The following is a 23,189-nucleotide window of genomic DNA, read 5'->3' as shown; positions in this document are numbered from 1 at the left end:
TGAATGTGTATCATTTAGTGAATTTGGAGCTTTCCACACCAAGTGCATTTGCTAAAAATGGTCACTGCCCATAGATGAGACATCATACCATTGTTAATGTCATTAGCGAGCAGAACAGTGGTGCCGACAAAGCTCAGAGCAGAGAAATGATACCCGGGGGAACCACACAATGCCAAATAAATGTGAGATGATTGACTATTTTCATCACTACCTCCGCAGCAGGGTGGGAGCCCATTTGTAAGGGGCTGCCTTGTGCCTATGGGGAGGAGGACCATCAGACAATCCTGTTGCAGTTTCTATTGTCCTCAAAGACACGTCTTCTCCAGGAACAAAGCCCTGGGTCACACCGTTTGTCCTGCAGAAACTCCTGATAAATTTTGCTTTTTAGAAAATCCTCTTTTCTTTGATTAGCGGTAATAAAAGCTTTCCCTTCGAAATACATGCCCTTGCACATTAAAAGCCTGAGATGAAAAATTCTTTGTCATTTGCAAAGAATAGTGTCTCTTTGTGACTTGTTATCTGTTGAACTGGATGTTATAAAGTCTGTCTGAGGGCTCTGATAGCAGCTAGAATATTCTGCCTTGTGTGGCAGACACGTTTGAAGGCATAATTATGGGGTGTGGGTTGGGGTGACCAGCACGTTCTCCCAGCCCTACCAGATAGTCGATGGGTTTTGTGTATTCTGGAAACTTTCCCTTCTTTATCCTGTTTGAATGGAAATGGGACTGACATCAGGTGATAAGCCGTTCCTGTAATGGATTCCAGAAACTTCTGTTCTTGTCATCTGGTCTGGATTTACAGACAACTCTCTTCTGTTGTTCAACTTTCTAAAATAGAAATTATGGTTGGTTGCAGCCATAAAAATGATGGCATAGTCTTAGACAGGGATCAGTCTCCAAATGCTTTGAAGTGAATAAGGATGCCTTTCTGATTAGGATAAACTGCATCATATTGGAATTCTCAAAAAGCTTTTAAATTGTAGTAAATGTTGTTTTAACAAACAAAAAGTAAGTAGTTGAAAGAAAATGATCTTGATTCAAAAACTTACTTGATTTAAGAATTGTAATTTTGAGGGAGGAATTGAGCTATTGTTTAATGTGGACAAAGTTTCAGTTTTGCAAGAAGAAAAGAGTTCTGGAAATGGATAGTGGTGATGGTTGCACAATAAGAGGATGTCTTCAATGCTGTTGGGCTGCACACTTAAAATGGTTAAGATGGTAAATTTGATGTTATGGATATTTCACCAAAATTGAAAAAATAAAGAAAAAATGATAATTCCTATGTAAGTACTGGTGATAGAAATAGAAAATGCAGTTCTGTGTGTGTACTGCATTCAAAGTTTTGCCCTCTAAATGTCTGCTTCTTTTATCTTACAGGAACAGTTTGATTAGACTCTCTAAAACTGACTTATTAATGTTGTTGTGTGGATAAGGCACTGCATATAAGCTTGTGCGATTGCTAATGTGATCTTTTGTTTTAACCTGATGTAAACAGTGATGCTCTAACCAAACCTTTAGAGATTTAATTATGCAGGAAAATATTCTTAACCTCTCTCATTCTAAGCCAGTTTGTTTGCTACTCATTTATCTTTAAAAACAAAACCTTTGGCTTCTCTTCTCTTTCTTTTGCTACTTTACTCAGTTCCAGTTACGTGTCATGACACCCTCTCTCCTCATGAAACACTTTAGCCTACACTCTTTATGTGTTGACTTTTTCAAAGATAACATCATTTTGTCAATTGAGAGGCCATTGGTGGTAGAGAAAGAACAATACGTGGGGAGCTGGGAGACCTGGATTTGGTCTGATCTTTTTCACTAGTTTATTCCTTGGAGTCTGAGTTTTCTCATCCATAAAATGAAGACAATAATTATTAGGTTGATGAAAAAGTAATTGCTGTTTTGGCCATTACTTTCAATGGCAAAAACCGCAACTACATTTGCACCAGCCTAATACCTTACCTTTCTCCGTGTAGAGAAGTTCAAAAGAGAAAATAATGAGAGCTACTATTTACTGAGCACCTACTAGGTGTTAAGCACTGTTCTAAGTAGTTTAGGGGTATCAGTTAATTTAACCTTCCCAACAACATGGTGGAGCTATTATTTCTATTTTTCAGATGAGGAAACTGAAGCACACAGAAGTATAGAAACTGACTAAGGTCACAGAGCTGGTCAGTGGTAGAGCCTGAGTTTGAACCCAGGCAGTCTGATAGATGAGGCTATTCTTGGTCACAACATAATCCTGCCTCTGTACAGATGCGAAAATGAAATGCAAACTACTTTAAAGCAGTATGTAAAATGGAATGAGTAAAGAGTTGAATTTTCTAGATTTATTTCCATGGAAAATGTTACAAATGTTGGTTCTGTATCATTAGATCACCTCAGCAATACTCCCTTCCACTTAGAGGCCATAGTTTACCAAGGATGTGAACGATCTGGAACATCTCCTTCATAGCATTAAGCATTCTTGCTGTATGAATAATTATCTGTGTAATTATGTGTTTAATATTTGTGCTTCTATACTGTATACTCCTTGAGGACACGGACAATGGATAGCCTGTGTACCATGATCTTTCCAACAAGTAGCACAATGCCTAGCACATAATAAGTGTTTAGTAATAACGAGATCTAACATTTACAAAGAGATTATCACATTCCTGGCACCAAGTGCTTTACATCAACTCATTTAAAACTCACAACAACCTTATAAGGAGGGTTTCCATTTTACAGATGAAGAAACTGAGGCTCAGAGCACTTAATTAATATGTCTAAGGTCATGTGGTAGTAAATGGTGGAGTCTGGATGAAACCCGATTATCTGACTCCCCAGAGCCTTTATCCCATTTCAGTTTCTGATATGTGACAACAGTGGAAACCTGAATCCTTTCTAATGTGGACTTGGAAGCAGAAATGAAACACTGTTGTAACATCCCCCACCACTGGCCCCCAAATGTGTGTTCTTGGCTTTCCAGGCAGGTGTTGAGTGTTGGACAATGGGGATGAAGAGATTGCAGGCTGGGAAGTTGGTGGCCTTTCTTCTGATGTGGTGAAACATTTGTAAACTGTTGCCTGCAACAACCTTGGATGTGAGACCGTGGGTCTCCTGAGCCTGTACCTCTAGGGGAAGTGGTTGAAAAAAATCAGAACAATGATGTGCGTTGGCTGCTTCTTGATGTTTTTAGCACACTTCTATGATAAGGAAATCTGGCTAGTTTGTAAGCAAAGATGAAAGGTGATTGAGCTGTGCTAAGGCAGGCTCTACTGCCTCCAGCCTAAACTGATGAGGATCTGCTAATGTGGGGTCTTTTTGGACTAAAAAACCCAATTTCTTCTATGCTCCACCAAGCAGGAGGAAAGATGCCATCCCAGATCTTCCCAGGAACCTCCATTTCTTTCACTGTTCTTGGACAATGGGTATGTGGAATGGCCCAGATATATTAGTGCTGAGGGTTGGAAAATTATAATCATAGCTCCTATGTGCCTGCTACTGGCAGAAGTGCTTGACCTACTTTATCTCATTTATTCTTTCACAATGACCTCTGAAATATTCTTTTAAAAATATTTATTTATTTAATTTTTTAAAATTGACAATAACTGTACATATTCATGGGGGTACATAATGATGTTTTGATACATATATAATAATCAGATCAGGGTAATTAGCAGATCCATCATCTCAAACACTGATCATTTCTTCATTCTGGGGACATTCAATATCCTCTAGCTACTTGAAATTGTATTGCTAACTATAGTCATTGAGGTAAGTATTCTCACCCCTCCATATGAGATGTTGAGGTAAGTCCAGAGGGGGTAAATAACCAGCCCTGAGTCATGCTACTCTAAGCGGTGGAGCTGGGATTTGAACCCAGGCCCTACTGGTTCCCAAATCTGGGCTTTTCCCCACATCCTGGAATTGAGTTGTCCCACCCACAGCGAGGCAGTGGTAAGGTGGAGATGTGTTGCCATCAAAGCAATGTCTTGGCGGCCCTGCCGTGAGAGGCTGTCCCTGCTGGCACTCATTTTGTAAGGACTCTGAGGTGAGATACTGGTCCATGTTGGAATATTGATGGCTGTCGTTGCGGAGGCCCCTCGCTGCACTGAGAGCACGGAGGCACATGCATGTTGAGCTTCTTAGCAAGTGCCAAGCCCTCACGCTGAGCACAGCAAGACTCTGAAGCTGAGATTTGCCAGGAGGGCTAAAGAATATTTTATTTCCTCAGGAAAAAAATAATCATTTTTATTGACACCTAGGAGTGAAACATTCCATTTTTATTCATAATTAAGGCATTTATCTTCCATTTGGATGACTGCGGTGGAAGAAAAATTAGATGGGAAGGGTGCTGGCCAGGTTGGGACAGGTGAAATGCAACAAAGGAAATCAGCCTATTTTCACACTGTCAGGTCATCAGCATGCATCACTGGTCATCCTGGGGTAAATCCACACCTGTTTGCAGCTAACATTTATTATTCTCTCAGCAACTATGTGTCAGGGTCTGTTCTAAGCAGGTCTCTTGGATTATCTCCTTTGTCTTCACAACACCATAAAACTGTTGCTATTGCTACCCATTTTAGAGACACAGAAGCTGAGACACAGAAGGTATAAGTGACTTACTCAAAGCTGCACAGCTAGTAACTGGTAAAGTCAGAACATACACCTAGGTAATACTGCCCCAGGACTTAAACTCTTAGCCATATGCTGTAAGCTCTTTATGCAGTTCCTCATCATGCAGAATTCCTCAGCTCTCAATCATCACTTAGCAATCCTTGTGCATTTATTACTGTCAGATCTTTTGATGAAATATTCTATGTAACCTCATAACAATACTAATAGATAGATAGTGTTATAACTTCCCATTTTGGAGATGAGCAAACTGAGGCCCAGAGAAGTTAAAGGCATTGTCTAAATGCCAGAGCACACATCTTTTGAACTTCCAGTCTGCTTTTAAAGCATAGCATCTGCCTCAGTTTTTTCATGCGTAGACCTGTGCCTGAAAAACATTTTGAGATACTGATAGTAACTGAAATAACACAACATTTTAAATATATGCATTGATTCATACAGAATCAAGAACTCCTAATTTTAGTTTGCTGAATAAATTTGCTGCCTCAGAATATTTACATTTGTGACTTTACTTCTCTAGAAACAATAAAATAACCTCTTTATTTTTTATTTTATTTTATCTTTAGCTTATTTTGTAGGCTAGCAAGAATAACCTCTTGATGAAGGTAATTAACAGAACCATAAAACATTCACACAAATGGCATTCACAGAAACAAGGTAAAATGAAGAGCTGTCATTTGTGCCAACCCCATTTGAAAGTCATTTCCAAATGTTTAACCAAAGGGAGATAAGGGAGAGATGTGTGGCTGTTGGTTGCAGGATCATTTAGCTAACAGCGGTGTGCTTCAAAATTAAACCTTCCAGTTAGAAATGTTGAATGTGCATGTCTGTGTGTGTGCTCACACATGTGTGTGCCTGAGTAACTCTCTGGCTATATGAGCAATTTGCATTAATTATCTGGAAGCAAGTTTCCAACTCTTTTAAAAGAAGGCAGCCTGTCCTCAGGCTATAAGAACATCACCCATCAGAGACTTCTGTGTGTAAAGAATACTTACAGACTTGTGACATTGGGCATTGGCCCGGTCTCTCTGGGCCTTAGTTTCTTAGGTTGTAGAATGGATGCCTGAAAACTTGTGATGGAGATATCCAAGTAAAAAGATAAAGGACAACAGTGTAATTTTAGTTGTGTTCCCAGAACACTGACCAGAATGACTAAAACGAAATAGACAATACCAGTGTTGAGGATGTGAAGTGAAAGTCTCTTAGTCTGTTTGTGGGACTATAACAAAGTATCAGAGACTGAGTGGCTTACAGAAGTTTATTTCTCACTGTTCTGGAGGCTGGAAGTCCAAGAGGACTTTCTTGGGTTTTTTTTGTTTTTTGTTTTTGTTTTTGAGACGGAGTTTTGCTCTTGTTGCCCAGGCTGGAGTGCAGTGGCACGATCTCGGCTCACTGCAACCTCTGCCTCCTCGGTTCAAGAGATTCTCCTGCCTCAGCCTCTGAGTAGCTGGGATTACAGGCACCTGCCACCACACCGGGCTAATTTTTTGAATTTTTAGTAGAGTCATGGTTTCATCATATTGACCAGGCTGGTCTCAAACTCCTGACTTCAGATGATTCACCTGCCTCGGCCTCCCAAAGTGCTGGTATTACAGGCATGAGCCACTGCACCCAGCCTCAAATTGGAATTTTGATTGAGAATTATGTAAAAAATAGAAATGAAACTAATTAGGTTGGAAATGGATACTTTGACAATATTTAGTTTTATCAACCAGAAACAAAATGGGCATCCTTGCTTCTCATCCCATTTAAATTGCATTCTCTCTTCTAAAGCAAATTCTTGATAAATGCTATTTTATCCCTGGGCCTATCTCAGACTGACCCATTGCCTCTCACCACTGTGAAGGCACAACACCATGGCAGAAAATAAATTAAAAGTTTTTTTGAGCACTGATATAATCAGGAGAAATGGAAAAATCAAGACATGAGACATCTTAAGTTGAGGAGAAAAATTTTCCTAGGGGAAAAATGGTCATTCTCAGGGAAAGTCAGCCCCCAAGAGAACGATGGGGTGCACCATCTTTCTGCATATTTCCAGGGGAAATAGACAGGAGGGAGTTCAGAATGGGGGGAAAGTATCTTCCTTCTCGAGCCTGTACCATCTGCCTGCCTGTCTTTCTATCTCTAGATTTATTCAGTCATTTCTGCTCTAAGTTCTGAAGATGGGAAATGGTGCGGGAGGACTGAGCTCCAATATATCTCAGTCTCAATATGTGGTCATCAGGATGCTCCTCAAGGAACTTAATCCATGAGATCAGACAGATTTTCAACAGGTAAATCTACTTTGAGGATCACATCAGAGGCACAAATGGATGCAGTGTAAGTAGGGGGCAGTGATTAATCAGTGCTCTTGTGTCTAGTGGCCAGTTCCAGTCTTAAAAATTATAATTCTTTCCTATGTGAGGAGCACTGTACAATGGACAAAGTGATTCCTTAACTGTGATCTCATTTCATAGCCCTCTGCTCTCAACCCCCTAATTCATGGCCAACAACCCCGTGAAGTAGAGAGACAGTCAGGGCAGGGCTTATTGCATTATTCTGCCAACAGGGAAACAAACTCAGAGATGTTGACAGACTCGTCCAGGTTCCATGGGTAGTAAACGGCCCAGCAGGCATCAGAACCCAAGTGTGTCTGAGTCGAAAGTCCCTGCCCTGTCTTCTACATTGCACAGCATATCTGGGCAAATCTCTTAATTCAAGACTTCAGACAGTGTTCTGCTGTGGAGAACAACATGAATTGAAAGTGATCATTCTTGTTTGTGTTAGTACCAAAGACAGCATTAAAAACCATTTGATATATAGTCATTTTAGTTCAAAGTCTGAAATTAAAACTGCAAAGTAATTTCCTCTCCCAGTTTTAGGGGCAGCTTCTTGCTGTGACTAATATTAGTGGGCTTTCAATATTATCACTGAAGTGGGGAGTCTTGCAAATCAAGCAGTGACTCATTGTAAATGAGCGAGAGACTAAATAATGCTGTGATGTGTCATAGTTGTTAGAGGGCTCAGGAAGTCTAGACTTTCAAAATGGGTTGTTCTTCCCTACAGGCTGAGCTCATCTTCTCTGGGTGATATAGCTTGTGTCAGGTGCCAGGAAGTTTGGACCCTGGGGAGGGAAAGCCACTGGCTTACTCTGTGTCACACTCTCTGTTACCTTATCCTCAAGAGCAGGGATCAGGAAGCTGCAGCCCCTGTGCCAAATATGGCCCACCATCTGTGTTTATGAAGTTTTATTAGAACACAGCCACGCTCATTTATTTACTATTGTATGTGGCTGCTTCTCCCCACAATGGCCAAGTTGACAGTTGCTGAAAAGACTATATGGCCGGCAAAGCTGAAAATATTGATTATCTGACCCTTTACAGCCCAAAATTGCCAACCACAGCTCAAGACTGGCAAACACAGCCACTAAAATGCCTGCATTAAGAAAGGATAATATGTACATCAACTTTTGAGAAGAATTGACATGCAGCAAATGATCATAAAAGGGTGCAGCATAGAAGAAGTCAGGCAGATTAAAACCTCGGTACAGACTCAGGGGTTTTGATTTCTCCAGGTTTTTTATTTTTATTTTTTCCTTGTGGGAGATTCTGTTCTTGGCAGGGCTGTCTCTAAGGATCTGTCTGGGCTTCAAGCTGCTCAATATGATTCCTCTCAATATGTTTGGGAACAATCTATCCTACACTCTGGAAAGGGTTATTAGTAGTTTACCTTAATTACCAGAGTCATCTGCCAAGAAAGAAAATGAATATTTGCTAGTTACAGCTTTTACGCATATGGAAATTTCCAGAGTCACTAAAATTTTCTCCCCTTCCTTTCTTACTTGGCTGAAGTGAGTGACAGAATGAGATTTGAATTTTGTAATTGATTTATAAAGCTGGTCTCAGAATGAGACAAACACCCTTTCATATGGGAAGCTGGTCTCCAGAGGTGGACACCCCTGTCTAAAAGTGGCCATATGGGGTTCTTGAAGTAGGCAGCAACCATATTATGTTTATTTTTTCTGCTTTGTGGAAATGTGCTCATCAACCAAAAAGCCTCTGGCTGGATGTATCCAAACATTTAAGCAATGAAGAAAGAGCTGATAACTGAATACAAGAAAGTGAATAATGGTCTGAAGGTCCATACAGGGCTGTTGGAATTTAAATTTGAGTTCTGGCATGAATGCCCCCTCATCTAGGCAGGAGAATTATCTTCCTTTACTTGAAGGGCAATTTAGCTGTCAGCATTTCCTTCTCGCACTTCACTGTCCCTTTTCTATTTGACTTTTTAATTTCTTGCTATGAGTAAATCATAGTTCTTTTTTCATAATTCATCTTTGTAGGGTTTAACTGTTTGGCTTTGCTTATGTCTCATGGACACTTTGTGGCTTTGATTGCTGTTTTTCCCAAGCTCAACGAAACCATTTAAGACAAACACGGAGACTCAAATGAGAAATCAGAAACACAGGCAATTTACCTCCCCAACCCCGTCTTGCATAGACAGTTACAAAACACTTCACAAATCTGAGTCGTGGGAGAGGAAGCAGAAAAAAACATGCAGTAAGTGAAATACATTTGAGATGCAAGTTCCGAATGACCAGAACACAGTGTGATAAGCCCTGAACCCTATCTTCGAAAGCTTTGTTGAAGGAAGAAAATTTTTTTAAAAAAAGGCAGAGCCCAAACCTATAGATAAATGATGCTGCTAAATGACCTGACAGCAGAAGTACTTTTTTTTTTTTTTTTTTTTTTTTTTGAGACGGAGTCTCGCTCTGTCGCCCAGGCTGGAGTGCAGTGGCGCGATCTCGGCTCACTGCAAGCTCCGCCTCCCGGGTTCACGCCATTCTCCTGCCTCAGCCTCCCGAGTAGCTGGGACTACAGGCGCCCGCCACCACGCCCGGCTAATTTTTTGTATTTTTAGTAGAGACGGGGTTTGACCGTATTAGCCAGGATGGTCTTGTGAGCCACCGCGCCCGGCCCAGCAGAAGTACTTTTAAAAAGGAAAGCCTGAACCCAATGTTCAAATACAGGAGGAAGAACCGTCACTCCATTGGCAGTTGGGGAACGAGTAAAGGGGCGGAGAAGCAGCCTGATAATCAAATTCTGCAAACATTAGCAACTTATAAAACACCCACAGCATGTGAGTGCATAACAAATAAAAACAGAGGAGTGAATGACTGAACATCCTGTCTGGGTATGCAGGGGAAAAAAACATGTTTCCTTACACTCATAGACTCAGGCAAAACGAGCCTGCAGGGGAATATCAAATAGGGCTGGAAGGAAATTTAGCAAAAAAGTTTGGAATTTGTAGAGCCTCCTGAGTATACGGAGGCTTAGAAGAATGTTCTCTTCGGACCAGGCCTAATTTAGCATTGCCTGAAATAATCCTAGGCTCTGCCTTTGGTAAGCCCCGTGGTGTGACGAGGCTCGTCCATCCTCATCACTGCTCTGGGGAATAATCGTTTGGGTCTCAAGTGTCTGCCCTTTACTGCTGCCCCTTGTTCTTTCATCTCTGTACTCCCTGTTCTTCGAGGACTACACCTGGTATATATTTGATGGTTGACATGTGTGTTTTGAATGAATGAATGGCCAAATTCTTTAGTAGGAAATAACAGGCAGTAAGCATAGTGGTTAAGAGCACCAGACAGAGGTAGGTTCAAATTCTGGTTGTTACCACTTACAAATTCTGGTTGCTGAAGGTTGTGCAACCTTAGGCAAGTTAATTATGTTCTCTGGACCTTGGTTTTCCAATCTGTATAATGACACCAGTCTCAGAGTGTTGTGAGGATTAAGTGGAAGAGTGTTTGTGATATGACTGATATAGTGTCTGGGGCATAAGTAGTATTCAGTAAATGGTAGATATTGTTGGATAATAAGGCACTTTCACCTCCCAGCGTATTTGCAATTTAGCAGAGTAACTTAAAGGAAAACAGACCTGCTGTTGGAGTTGAAGGTAGGGAGATAAGAGGACAGGGCAATGGGTTGAAAGAGAGTTGGATTGTGGCTCTCAAATAGTGTCAAGGCAAGCAGTTTGGGAACAAGTCTAAGAAGAGTTTGGAGACCTGCCATGTAGCATTGGATGGGTCTGAACTTGGAATAAGCTATATAGAATCAAGGAGGATGACTCTGGCCTGGTCCTTTAAGCTAAGGAGGCCTTGGTTTCTTCACCTAAAAATGAAGGTGTTAGACTACTAGGTGGTCGCTAACATTTCGTGGTTCTAGGACAAACTGAAATTGAGATAAATTTTAAAGGGCATGTAAGTAAATCCAGAAGATCAATGACAGGACTAGAATTGGAGTTCTGAACAGTGCTATCATGCTGGAGGCTAAGGGCATTTAATTCCTTATGCATTCTTCATGTAATTAACTTTAGTGTTTGAGGGAAGATGAGGAATGAGGGAAGAATATTTTTCTCTTAACTGACTTGCTGCTTTTGAAGACATGCGTTACTATGAGATTGATGGGAAACGTATTGCCTCTGTCCTTATGGTGCTCAGGCTCAGAAATTCACTAGAATTCTGTCTTGAGAAAGACAATGCTCCGTGCTTTGTATACTGTCACACACAGGAAGTAATATTATCATTAAAAAATTATCATCTTGAATTTTTGATGGTGCTCTGCTTGCTTGCAATTTTATTATTCATAGGTGTTAGCTCTGTAATTACAAATCATGTTGTTAGGATTTTGGAGCAGATTCTGACATCAAATTTGGTTTGTCAATAGATGGGATGAGCATGTCAAGGAAATAGAGGATGATGACAATGGATAAAATCCCATTTGGTTTCTACAGCTAATAATCTTGTTCTGCGTACAAGATTATTTGAACACTGTAATACGATTTCCACATTAAAAGCACGTTCCAGTCCATTCAAAAATTAAGTAAACAGAGCAGAGGCATACAGTTCCACTAATCCATGAATGTCATAAATCTAATGATTTTAGCAGCTCAAGGAAAACAGAGATTGTTGTAAAACTTCACATCTGAATGTGTTATTGCCTCTAACAATGATTATTTGTCATTTATCTGACACTAAAGGTGTAAACTCCACATTACAGGAGTCAAAGGTTTTGCATAAAACAAAACAAAGCCTCTTTCTCCAAGGCTTATACTCTGAAGGTGTGCAAGGAACTCATGAGAATGTGTTAAAGAAATCAGCGTGAGATGTGGGACTAATATACCTGGAGTTGGCCTTGGAAAGGACATATTTTTTAGAAAGGAAAACCAGGAATATATACATACAAACTACGGAAACTTTTCTAAGATGAAGTATGTTTAAGAAAAATCTGGAATCTTCTTTGGCCATCAATCATTCATGGTACATAATGGTCCCAGACATCTATACATTCCTGTATCTTTCCTTCCAGCATTTAGAAAGCTTTGGAAGAATAATAGAAAGCACACATTTAAATCTCTGATTTATCTATGGAAACATTAGACTTCCAAGCATATCTCTTAGTAAGTTAGTGATAGTTTCCTGAAATCTTACTTTTAGCACTGTAGGTTTAAAAATACTGCTTATTTTATATGTAATAGAACTTGTTCAGAAGGTCAAACAGAAATGAAACTTGGTCAGGAAGAGTTCATGCTGTTTACATGATCTCTTTCCTCTAGGCACCAAAATTTTCAGCGCAATCGTAAATTGGATCTGACCAGTCTTAGCAACAGCAGTAGAAATGGCAGCCTTGTTTATGGAATTCCTCTCTTATTTGGAGTATTTGAACTCTTTGAATTCTTCTTATTATATCTTCTTATTTGAATTCTTTTAACGTGGAATTCTAGGAGATCACCAGACCTCCATGTCACATGATATACCCATGTAACAAACCTGCACATGGACCCCGTGAATCAAAAATAAAAGTTGAAATTATAAAAAATAAAATAAAAGATCATCAGTGTTTATTTGAGAGTGGCTGCATCTACACCAAGGAAAGAATGGCATCATTTACATAACATTAAGCTGCAAACAAATTATACTGATCAAAGTGTAGCACCAGAGTCTAAAGCTAATATTTCCTGCCAATCTGCTAGACTAAGATATTAATATAATATAATATAATATAATTAATATATCTACCTAAGGGAAACATCCTGGCCCTGTTTGGATCCTTTCCTTCTGTTGGCATCTTGGGTCTGTGTTTTCAGTTTTTGGGCCCCATGCTGGCCTGTGTTGCACATATCCAAGGCTGCTGTACCATGTGCAGACTGGTCAGACTTCAGCCTATACATTTTTAATAATTATATTTAAAGCATGGGGTCATGATCAACTGTCTTTCTGTAACACTAGCTATAGTCCTATTTTTATTAGGTACTGCATTAATATATGTAGTGCTGGAACTTTAGATACAGGTAATTCAAATTCTGCAAGTATGTCTACCTTCTGTGGCTGTCTGAGGATGGGAGAAGATAACGTCCACACTGAGACCTATCTCATACTGGCTTGTCTCTTGTGCTGAAATCATTGGCTCTGTATGTCTTGATATCAAACATCCATAGTATACATACTTGCTTTTTTTTTTTTTGAGACAGAGTGTCACTCTATCGCCCAGGCTGGAGTGCAGTGGCATGATCTTGGCTCACTGCAACCTCTGCCTCCCAGGTTCAAGCAATTCTCCTGCCTCAGCCTCCAGAGTAGCTGGGATTACAGGCACCCGCCACCACACCAGATTAATTTTGTATTTTTAGTAGAGACGGGGTTTCACCATGTTGGCCAGGCTGGTCTCCATCTCGTGACCTAAGGTGATCCGTCTGCCTCGGCCTCCCAAAGTGTTGGGATTACAGGCGTGAGCCACCGCACCAGGGCTACATGTTTGCCTTTTGATTGTTCCAGTAAAGCAGCGTGGTGGCAGAAAGTCCATCAATCCTATATGTTACTCACTGCAATAGAACTTAAGTTTCTTCAGCTCCTTCCTCTTTAAAATGGGATGACTACCAATTCAGAAGCTTTCATTTTTCAAGTTCTATTTCAAATGAGATAATGAGGGTGAAAATATCTTGTTTAGAACTTGGCATTTAGGCTGCACTGCCTGTGGAGTAACCATTCTTTTATTCCTTTACTTTCTTAATAAACTGCTTTCACTTTATTCTATGGACTTGCCTTGAATTATTGCTTGTGCAAGATCTAAAAACTCTCTCTTGGGGTCTGGATTGGGACTGCTTTCCAGTAACATGTTTCTGGCAAACCATGAAAAGGAGGACACTGAGGAAATCCCAGACCCAAAGGAAATAGACTGCATCACTGATTGGCTGACTTTGGATATCACCTTTTGTCGGAACTCGGAGTTATTAATGGCCCTTGCCATACCAACACTTTCTGACTGAGCTCCGCTCTACCCTGAATGCAAGAGACCTAATAGGCAGGCGTATCATTGCCCCTTATTCAGCCTGAAGAAGTTGCAGAAGATGGTTCTTCATCCCTCTACAAGTGTTAGGATTAAGGATTCTCTTATAAAAGGGAGGGGGGAAATGTCAGAGGTGTTTAAACAAGAGCAACTCCATCTTGAATAGGGGCTGGGTAAAATAAGGCTAAGACCTGCTCAGCTGAATTCCCAGTTAAGTTAAGGCATTCTTAGTCACAGGATGAGATAGAAGGTCGACACAAGATACAGGTCCTAAAGACCTTGCTGATAAAACAGTTTGCAGAGGAACCAATAGGCTATACATAGATATATAGAAAGAGATTTGCTATTGTTACAGCCTCACCAATGCACACAATGTAGCAGTCTCATTGCCTGAGGTAGTACCTGGAGTCCTTTGTCTCATGACCAAGGAAGTTAAGGAGCACAGACACCAAGGGTGAGGTTGTAGCGAAAGTTTAATAATCGAAAGAAGAAGGCTCTTTGCTGTGGAGAGGGGACCCAGAAGAGAGCTGCCGTTTTTACAGTTGAATGCAAAGCTTCTATAAGAACCTTTGAGGGCTGGGCGTCTCATTTGCATAAGGCGCACCATTCTGGTAGCTCCACCCCATCCTTCTAGTGTGCATGCGGGCCTTTAGCTTGAGTTCCTCCTTATTGCTTTGTTTCCCTTACAGCAAATGTGTCAGGGGATGAAATTTTCCATTGCGGGCATGTCTTTGCAAGTCACCTGTGTAGCCTTTCTTATCTGTGCAGCTGTGGGCATGTCTCGGCAAGCCACTCTGTGCAATTTCCCTTATCTGTGCCTGCAGGCTGTTCTTTGGTTTGAAAGGATTCAACCGAGGACCCACCCTGCCTGCCTGCCTGATGGGTTTTTTTCCTTTCTCGTCTCTCACTATGAGGGACTGGCACATGCAGATATGGTGGCTGCGAAGTTCCACAATCAGTTGTCTGCAACAGCAGGTGATATTGTTTGGCTGTGTCCCCACCCAAATCTTAACTTGAATTGTATCTCCCAGAATTCCCACAAGCTGTGGGAGGGACACAGTGGGAGGTAATTGAATCATGGGGGCTGGTCTTTCCTGTGCTATTCTCTTGATAGTGAAAAGTCTAACGAGATCTGATGGGTTTACCAGGTGTTTCCGTTTTTGCTTCTTCCTCATTTTTCTCTTGCCACCGCCATGTTAGAAGTGCCTTTCGCCTCCTGCCGTGATTCTGAGGCCTCCCCTGCCATGTGGAACTGTAAGTCCAATTAAACCTCTTTTTCTTCCCAGTCTCAGGTATGTCTTTATCAGCAGCGTGAAAACATACTAATATAGCAGGAAAGCCAGCCCAGGTGGAGATCCAGCCCAAACCTGAAGGCCAGAGACCCAGGGGAGCCAATGGCGACAATCTCCATCTGAGCCAGAAGGCCTAACAATAGGGAGCACCAGTGTCTGAGGACAGGAGGAGATGGATGTCCTGGCTCCAGCGGAGAGTAAGTTCGCCTTTCCTCTGCTTTTTTTGTTCTATCCAGGCCCTGAATGGATTGAATAATGCCCACCTGAATTAGTGAGGGAGACTTTCTTCACTCAGTTACTGATTCAAATGTTAATCTCTTCTGGGAACACTCTCACAGACACACCCAGAAATAATGTTTTACCAGCGGTCTGGGCATTTCTTAGCTCAATTAAGTTGATTCATAAAATTAGCCGTCACAGCCATCTATTATTAAACAAACAAATAAAAAAAGGATTACACTACGTACTTGTGGCCAAATTATAGATTTTTGCAGGTCAGTGCCTTTCTTCTGCCTTCCAGAAATGACATGTTTGGTTCTGCTTTTGGCTAGTGGCCTTGGAAACAAGATGAGATAATATCTGAACCCAATTACGTTGTTCAGAAAAACAAGGTTAATCCTAAATTGTTAGAAGGGCGACTCAGGTATCTCCATCAAAGATCTGGTTGCAAGGAAGGACTTAGATTAATCCCACAGACCACTCTGAGAATCATTTGCATAGGGCAAGAATATTGAAAACTTCCTTTCACCTCGACTGGCTCTCAGGGAAAGGTTTCTGGTTCACTTTGAAATGTACATATTTAAACATTCCATCTCAGACTTGCAGTTGTGATGAACTGTGATCTCCCGTCAGCTAGTCTTTTGAACTTGAAAGTACTGCCTGCTTTTTTTTTTCTTCTTCTTTTGCTTATTAGGCCCCTTTCATGGTTGAACTAATAAACAGAAATTAAATAGCAAGTGAACAAACAACCAAGAGTGGGGAGACGAAGTAATAAAGAAAATGGTACCTGTTCAGTTATGGTAAACAGATTATGATTAATCTAAAACATCACAAGCTCCTGAGGGCAAGGAGAATTTTTGCAGCACTCTGCGTTTAATTCTTTTTTAATGACAATTTTAAGAGAATTTGGCATGAAAATAAAGGCAGAGTTTGAAGTCCAACTATCATTGATTGAAGCTTCTGCAGCCACCTTAGCAAAAATGAAGTTTCTGCACAGACAGCTTTGCTTCAAAAGCACAATAGGGTTGAGTGTGGTGGCTCATGCCTGTAATTCCAGCACTTTGGGAGGCCAAGGTGGAGGGATCGCTTGAGCCCAGGAATTTGAGACCACCCTAGGCAATATAGCAAGACCCCATTGCTTAAAAAAAATTAAAGAACAAAGGTAAAAAAGGCACCAAGGTTTAGACCTCACTCATGTTTAAGTGAATAAATCCTACATGAATTTATACCTCTTGAAGTCTGCACATACAATACCTGAGAGGTAGACTTTAGATTTGGTGTCTAAAATCAAAGCAGAGGCTAAAACATGAAGAAAAAATCTTGGCATTTGTTTTTCAGGGATCTTGACACACAGGATTATGAGTAGACATGAAAATATCGACCCAGCTGTAGACAGCAACTGTCAGCAGCTGAGAAATAACCTGGCAGAAGAAGTTTCATCAGTGAGTGGGGGGAGTGACACAGTCAAAGTCTCAGTTTCGATTCTGCGATAATGAAAACTGACCTGTGTACTTTCGGGTTCCCTAAAATATAAGTGGAAAATCAACATTTGCATCTTCCCCACCCACACCCCACTCCCAACTCCCCCAGTCCAATATGCATGCTCTTGGACTCCCACAGCAGGGGAGCCCAGGACAGCACTTGAGAGCTGCTAGCCAACTGGTTAAGAGCAAGAGTTCTGAAGCAAAAAGATCTGACTGGGTTTAAATCCTGGCTCAACTACCTGTTAGCTCTGGCAAAGTTATTTAACCTTTTTTGGTACCTTATTTTCCTCATTTAAAAAATGGGCTTAAAAATCCCTCCAAAACTAGCTCATAGGGCTGTTGTCAGGGATAAATGAGCCAAAATACAAATTAAAGTGCTTAGGATAGTGTGTGGCATACGTTAGGTGCTACATAAATGTTAGCACTGCATGTATTGGGAGGCTGTGATCCAAGTTTTGTGCTAGAAGGCGCCAGAGAGAAAAAGGACCAGCTTGGACACTTTTGGTTGCAATGAACAAAAACCTGACCAGATTTGCCTACACAATAGAGGGAATGTATTAGCTCATGCATCTGAAAAGTGGGAGGGAGAGTGTGTTTGGGGTAAGACTTGATCCAGTGCATCAGTGAATAAATCAGGCTTTTTTTGTTGTTGATGTTTTCTCTTTATCTTCCATGCATTGTGATGCCAGTTTCATCCTAAGGCTGGCTTCCCTCTGGATCCCAGGGTGTCCGTTAGTGGCCACCAGGATGCTACGCTTCCTCGTTCACATCTAGTGAGATATTATCTTTGTATTAGCAGTTCTAGGAAAAATGCTGAGAGTGCCAAAGAGACATTGCAGTAGGGTAGAGAGATTGAATTCAACTCCATTGAAAGAAAAAGTGGGAGAATTTTTAAGCTAAGGGGCTCTGCGGAAGGAGGAAGGGAGGAATAGAGGCTAGGAAGACAACAGTGTCTGTTACAGAAGATTTTTGTGTGTGACCTTTGGTAGCACTTGCTGAAGATTTTGACTTAGTTCTGAGAGAGAAGGAAGGATCATGACAGTGATAACATAAGCAAATTCCTGAAAAATGTTTTCTCTTGTCCAAATCCACGAAGACCAAGGCTTCACTTCAGGTGAGCCTTCACATCTGCAGAGTAACTTACGGAGCAGGTTACCCTGCTGGGAAAATGTCTGTTGACTTGCCTTCTTTCTTCTTTGAATGTTCTTTTAATGTCGACTAAAAGACCACATAACAGAGGTAGGCAACTGGATGGAAAGATCTGGAAGTGAAGCTCTCAGTAAAGACCCTGGGAGAGATTTGAGAAACAGGATTATGAGCAGTAAGAGACCCAGGTTGGAATCTCAGCCCTTTCATGTAGCAGCAGGATTCTGGACGAGTCACTAACTCATTCTGAGTCTCATTTCCTCATTTGTAAAGTGGGACTAGTAACTGTATCTCCTCAAAAGGATTGTTATAAAGATTAAATGAGATAATGTATGAATACTTCGTTGCACAGAAAAGATGCTTAAACATCTTAACTATTGTTATTACTATTGTTGTTACTGTTATTCTACAGGCAGCAAATATAATAGAGGCCTTGAGATCTGAAAGGGCAAGAAGACATTCTGACCTTCCCAAGATGGTAAAACAGGATGCATTGAGCCTGGGGTTAGAACTCAGAGATTATTTAGAATTTCCATATTTTCCTCTACTGAATTAGAATTTGTTACCTTGTATTCTATGAGACAAATCTGTTTTTTCCCCATATTCTGAGTTGAGTAATTCCACTTAAGTAGGAATTATTTAGGAATCTATACTATTAAAATAATCATAGATTTGCACAGAGACTGAGTAACAAGGATATTCCATGGAGCATTTTGTTTGAAGGAAATAAAAGAAAATTGGAAATTGCTTAAAAATCCAACAGTCCAGGATTGATGAAATCAGACATTATTATAAAACATATCAGTCAGCATGCTTTTTGCTTTAAATAAGATAATCCTTCCTTCCTCCTTATCTCTTTAAATTAGGTAATTAGGTGATACAACATTTATTACCTAAACAACAAATACAGAAGTAGAACTCGTTCCAGATATGGAATTTCAAAGTCCATCTCAGTTTCTTGGTGCTTCTTGTTTGGACCTTGATATGTTGGCATTATCCTCAGGCTGGTAGCAAGATGGCTGCTGCATTTCTAGCATCGTGTTTAGACAAAACAACCTCCAGGGGAAAAGAGCCGCTCCTCCTCCTTAGAAGCTCCAACTGCTCCTCTCCTGTGAATAATACACGAAGTGAAAAAAAGCAGATTATAAAACTACAGGGCAAATTTCCCCACTTTTTTTTCCCAAGAAATATTTGCCAATTTTGTTTGTTTTTGCCTCCAGATGAACTTCAGAATTAGCTTATCAATTTTTATAAAATATCCTATTAAGCTTTGATTAGGTTATTTGGGATTTATCGATTCATCTGGGGAGAAGTGGACCTAACAGTTATTCTAATTTAGAAAACAGCAAAGTGGTAGCATTGTTTATACTATTGGAAAATAGGAAAGAACTTCCTATCAATAGGAAAATGGATGAATAAAATATAATATAGTCATACAACAGAATATCATACAGCAGTTAAAAAGAATGAGCTGGCAGCATAGGGTAGTGCTAAAAGGTATGATACCATTGATGTAAATTACAAAAAAAAAAGAGCACACAGTACAATACTCTCTACTGTTCACAAGTACATGCATATGTATGTAAAAACTATAAAAAGACATTGGAAAGATTCATCAAATTTGTGATAATGGCTGCCTCTAGGGAGCATGGAAAAAGAATGAGGAAAAGGAGACATTAACTGTATCTACAGTGTTTAATTTCTTTCATTTTAAAAATATTTGAAACATGGTAGGCTCTGGGGGCAGAGAGCTGGATGTTGGGGCAACAGCAGTGAAGGGGGAGAATTTCACTGTAAGTCCTTTCATACTTTTTATAGTCTGAATCATGCGAATTGTCTCACTGACTCAACATAAATAAAACCATAAAAAGACTAAAATGCACAACAGTATGTTAACAATAATCTGTTTTCACTGGCACTTTTATTCTCTATATATTTCATATTAAAAAATTATCTTTAGGCTGAGTGCAGTGGCTCATGCCTGTAATCCTAGCACTTTGGGAGGCCCAGGCAGGCGGATCACAAGGTCAAGAGATCAAGATCATCCTGGCCAACATGGTGAAACCCCATCTCTATTAAAAATATAAAAATTAGCCGGGCATGGTACGCGCCTATAGTCCTGGCTACTAGGGAGGCTGAGGCAGGAGAATCGCTTGAACCTGGGAGGCGGAGGTTGCAGTGAGCCAAGATCACGCCAATGCACACCAGTGTGGTGACAGAGCAAGACTCAGTTAAAAAAAAAATTATCTTTGAAAAAAGAAGAAACTAGGTTTGGTGTGGTGGCTCACGCCTGTAATCCCAGCATTTTGGGAGGCCGAGGCGGACGGATCACTTGAGGTCAGGAGTTCGAGACCAGTCTGGCCAACACGGTGAAACCCCACCTCTATTAAAAATACAAAAATTAGCTGGGTGTGGTGGTGCATGACTGTAGTCCCAGCTACTTGGGAGCCTGAGGGCAGGAGAATGGCTTGAACCAGGGAGGCGGAGGTTGCAGCAAGCCGAGATGTTGCCATTGCCAGCCTGGGTGATAGAGCGAGACTCCGTCTCAAAACAAAACAAAACAAAACAAAACAAAAAAACAACAACAAAAACTAGCAATGTGCACACTGTTAGTGGTGCAGGTGGTGTCATTGGTGGCAGCTGGAGGTAGCTGAAGAAGAGGTGGAGGTGTGCAGGGTTGGTGGAGGTTGTTAGTGCTACATCTCCAGTGTGATATGTGCTTTTGTTACTCTCTGTGTGAACTTTGCACATGAATGTCCCCCAATGTCAGATTCTGATAAGAGAAATCAAAGAAATATAATTAAAGATAAACGCGTAAGTCAAATACTGGTGGACAGGAATGGAATGAGTTGCTCTTACCTTTTTTCTTCATGCCAGCTTCCACACAGGCTTGTCTACCAATGTCCCCCAATCTAGACTTGTTTCCCAGTGTCCCCAATCCAGACTTGTGTGCAAGAGTTTTGGAACTTGAGAAGGATGGACAAGCCTCACAAGAATGCTTTGCACTCCACAGTGTTCCTTGAGTAGTGATGCTTTGTGCTCTGATCTCATGAGTTTCCTCCCCATACACCATCAACATCTCATTTTTCCAAGACCACTTTCATACTGTATGATGGGATGGAAACCACATTTTTCTTTCATCTGCCCTTTGTTCTCTTAGCTTCCCATCCCTTCCTCTTTCCAAGAGAAAACCAGACACACTAGGGGGCTTCTCAGGAGAAAACAAGCCAGAAGCCTAGAAGAACATCAATTTCTCTGAGGTCAAGTGGCAGACAAGAGTGTCAACAGCTTGTTCCTAGAGGCCTAGGAAGAAAGAGACCATTGAGGCACCAGGCTGGTAGGGATGGGAGGTATAAATGAAAGAGAGACAAAGGGATCTTATGGGGAAATAGAAAGAGGCAGTCCTGGGAGTTTTAATGAGCTGCTGTGGATACTCTTTAATATTTGAAAGAGACCAGAAAGAAGATTAAAAACTCCTGGGCTCTGTTTCTTTAAACACAAGACTGCTCTGAAGCTGTAGTATAGGGACTTTATATGCATTATGATTATAATGGGCTGACTCTACAGGACATGCAGTAGTCCTGGGGCTTTCTTTGGGATTCATTTAATCACAAATGTAATTCCAGAGCTCTGGAACTCGGAAGACCCTTGTGTCAGGGTTTCAGCTGTACCTCTGTGTAGGTCCACCATGGGAGCCACTGCCTCCTCCTTCTGTCTTCCTTTCTTCAGGAGATGCCATTCCAAGAAAACCATGGAAGCAGAAAAGAGGAAAGCAGAAACACAGATGAAGCAAGAGGCTATGTCCTCTGTGCATGGAGACAGCAGATCTATTAGTAGACAGGATGAAGAGAAAAGGTGGGAAGAAAAGCCACATGGCTGATGTGACAAGGAAGAAAGTGGGTCTCTCAGCTCTTCCCTTCTTGTTTTTGCCCTTTTCCCAGTACCAAGAAATGTATTTTTGGGGGCCACATTCTTCCCACCATAATTTAGAAGGATGCTGTTGCCAGGTTTGAAGACCACTTGAAACAATAATTGTTGTTATTCTGCTATACTCACCAAGAATGACAAAACTATTTACATACTGGGGATAGCGTGCTAGAAAAATTGCTAAACAAATCGTATTTTTTCCTTCCATAAAATCAGAGTTGTAAAGAGCAATATATTAGGCATTTTCTTTGCCAGAGAACTTTAGCTATGATTTTCTGCTTCTTTAAAATTCATATTAATGATCGTAGATACCAGATATCTAAGGGAAAGACTCTTTGCAACATCTTCTGTATATACCCTGGGTGTTTCTGTATTGAATTTACTTAAGATTTAGGCTCTACAGTTTGATCTCAATCATGTAAAAATATATAGCAAGAAGGCTCCTGGGACAAAAACTGAAATGTTTATTATTAATTTTCTCTGGGCATTGACATTCTGGATGATTTTATTTTTTCATACTTCTTTCTATTTTCCATATATTTTACAATCTGTATTCATAGCTTCAAAAATAAAATAGTTGCTGTGAATAATCACTCTATGTAAGTATTTTATATGTCATGATCACAAGGGTATAAAAAATTTATGAAGCAAAGAGACTGCAAGTAGAGAATACCAAAATATTAACAGTGATTCTTATTGAGTTAGAATTCTTCTTTATTTTATAATTATTCTAAATGAACATGAACTACTTTCATAATAGGAAAACAATATTTTAAGAAGGAATTTATTAAACTTGAACCAAAGAAATGCCAAAAGGGTCAAGCCACTTAGCATTTTCTCTCTCACGGTGGCATTCTAGAATTTTTTTTGAAAGGGCATGTTTTCCCCTGATATCAATCTCAGGAGGTTGAAGGACATACCCTACACACCTCTAGCTTCCTTTAATAACTGATTTGAATGTATTATCCTCCTATATTTAGAAATTCTCTTCAATCTCACTATGATTCAACTTAAAGGCAAAAATGCACTTGTGCCTAACTTTTAATAAGTCTTATGGAAAGTGTAGCTGAATTAATGTCTAATTCCCTGTTACTGGGGAAATCCAGCAGGAATGCTGGTCGTATGCATGTACCCTGGGATAGAGCCAAGGGAGCTAGTCTTGACTGGACTGGGGAGGGGACAGTGTTC

At 40.6% G+C, this 23,189-nt stretch overlaps 1 long non-coding RNA gene across 2 annotated transcripts in view; it reads left to right on the top strand.

Annotated features, from left to right (window-relative positions):
• LOC109029097 (uncharacterized) overlaps positions 1-22,153 on the top strand; it is a 163,673-nt gene extending 141,520 nt beyond the window's left edge. Inside the window, exons 5-6 of one of the 2 annotated variants that reach the window (XR_010129399.1) lie at positions 15,220-15,422; positions 21,804-22,153. This is a non-coding gene — a long non-coding RNA (uncharacterized lncRNA). Of the gene's footprint in view, positions 1-15,219; positions 15,423-16,782; positions 17,557-21,803 lie in introns of those variants that run through there. The other variant, XR_010129400.1, reaches the window with a different exon arrangement.
• The last annotated feature ends 1,036 nt before the right edge of the window (positions 22,154-23,189 follow it).

The sequence above is a fragment of the Gorilla gorilla genome, chromosome 10 (assembly GCF_029281585.2).
Source record: "Gorilla gorilla gorilla isolate KB3781 chromosome 10, NHGRI_mGorGor1-v2.1_pri, whole genome shotgun sequence".
Lineage (NCBI taxonomy): Eukaryota > Metazoa > Chordata > Mammalia > Primates > Hominidae > Gorilla > Gorilla gorilla.
The sequence above is the reverse complement of the archived record's forward strand: the minus strand, read 5'-3'. Positions and strand labels throughout refer to the sequence as shown.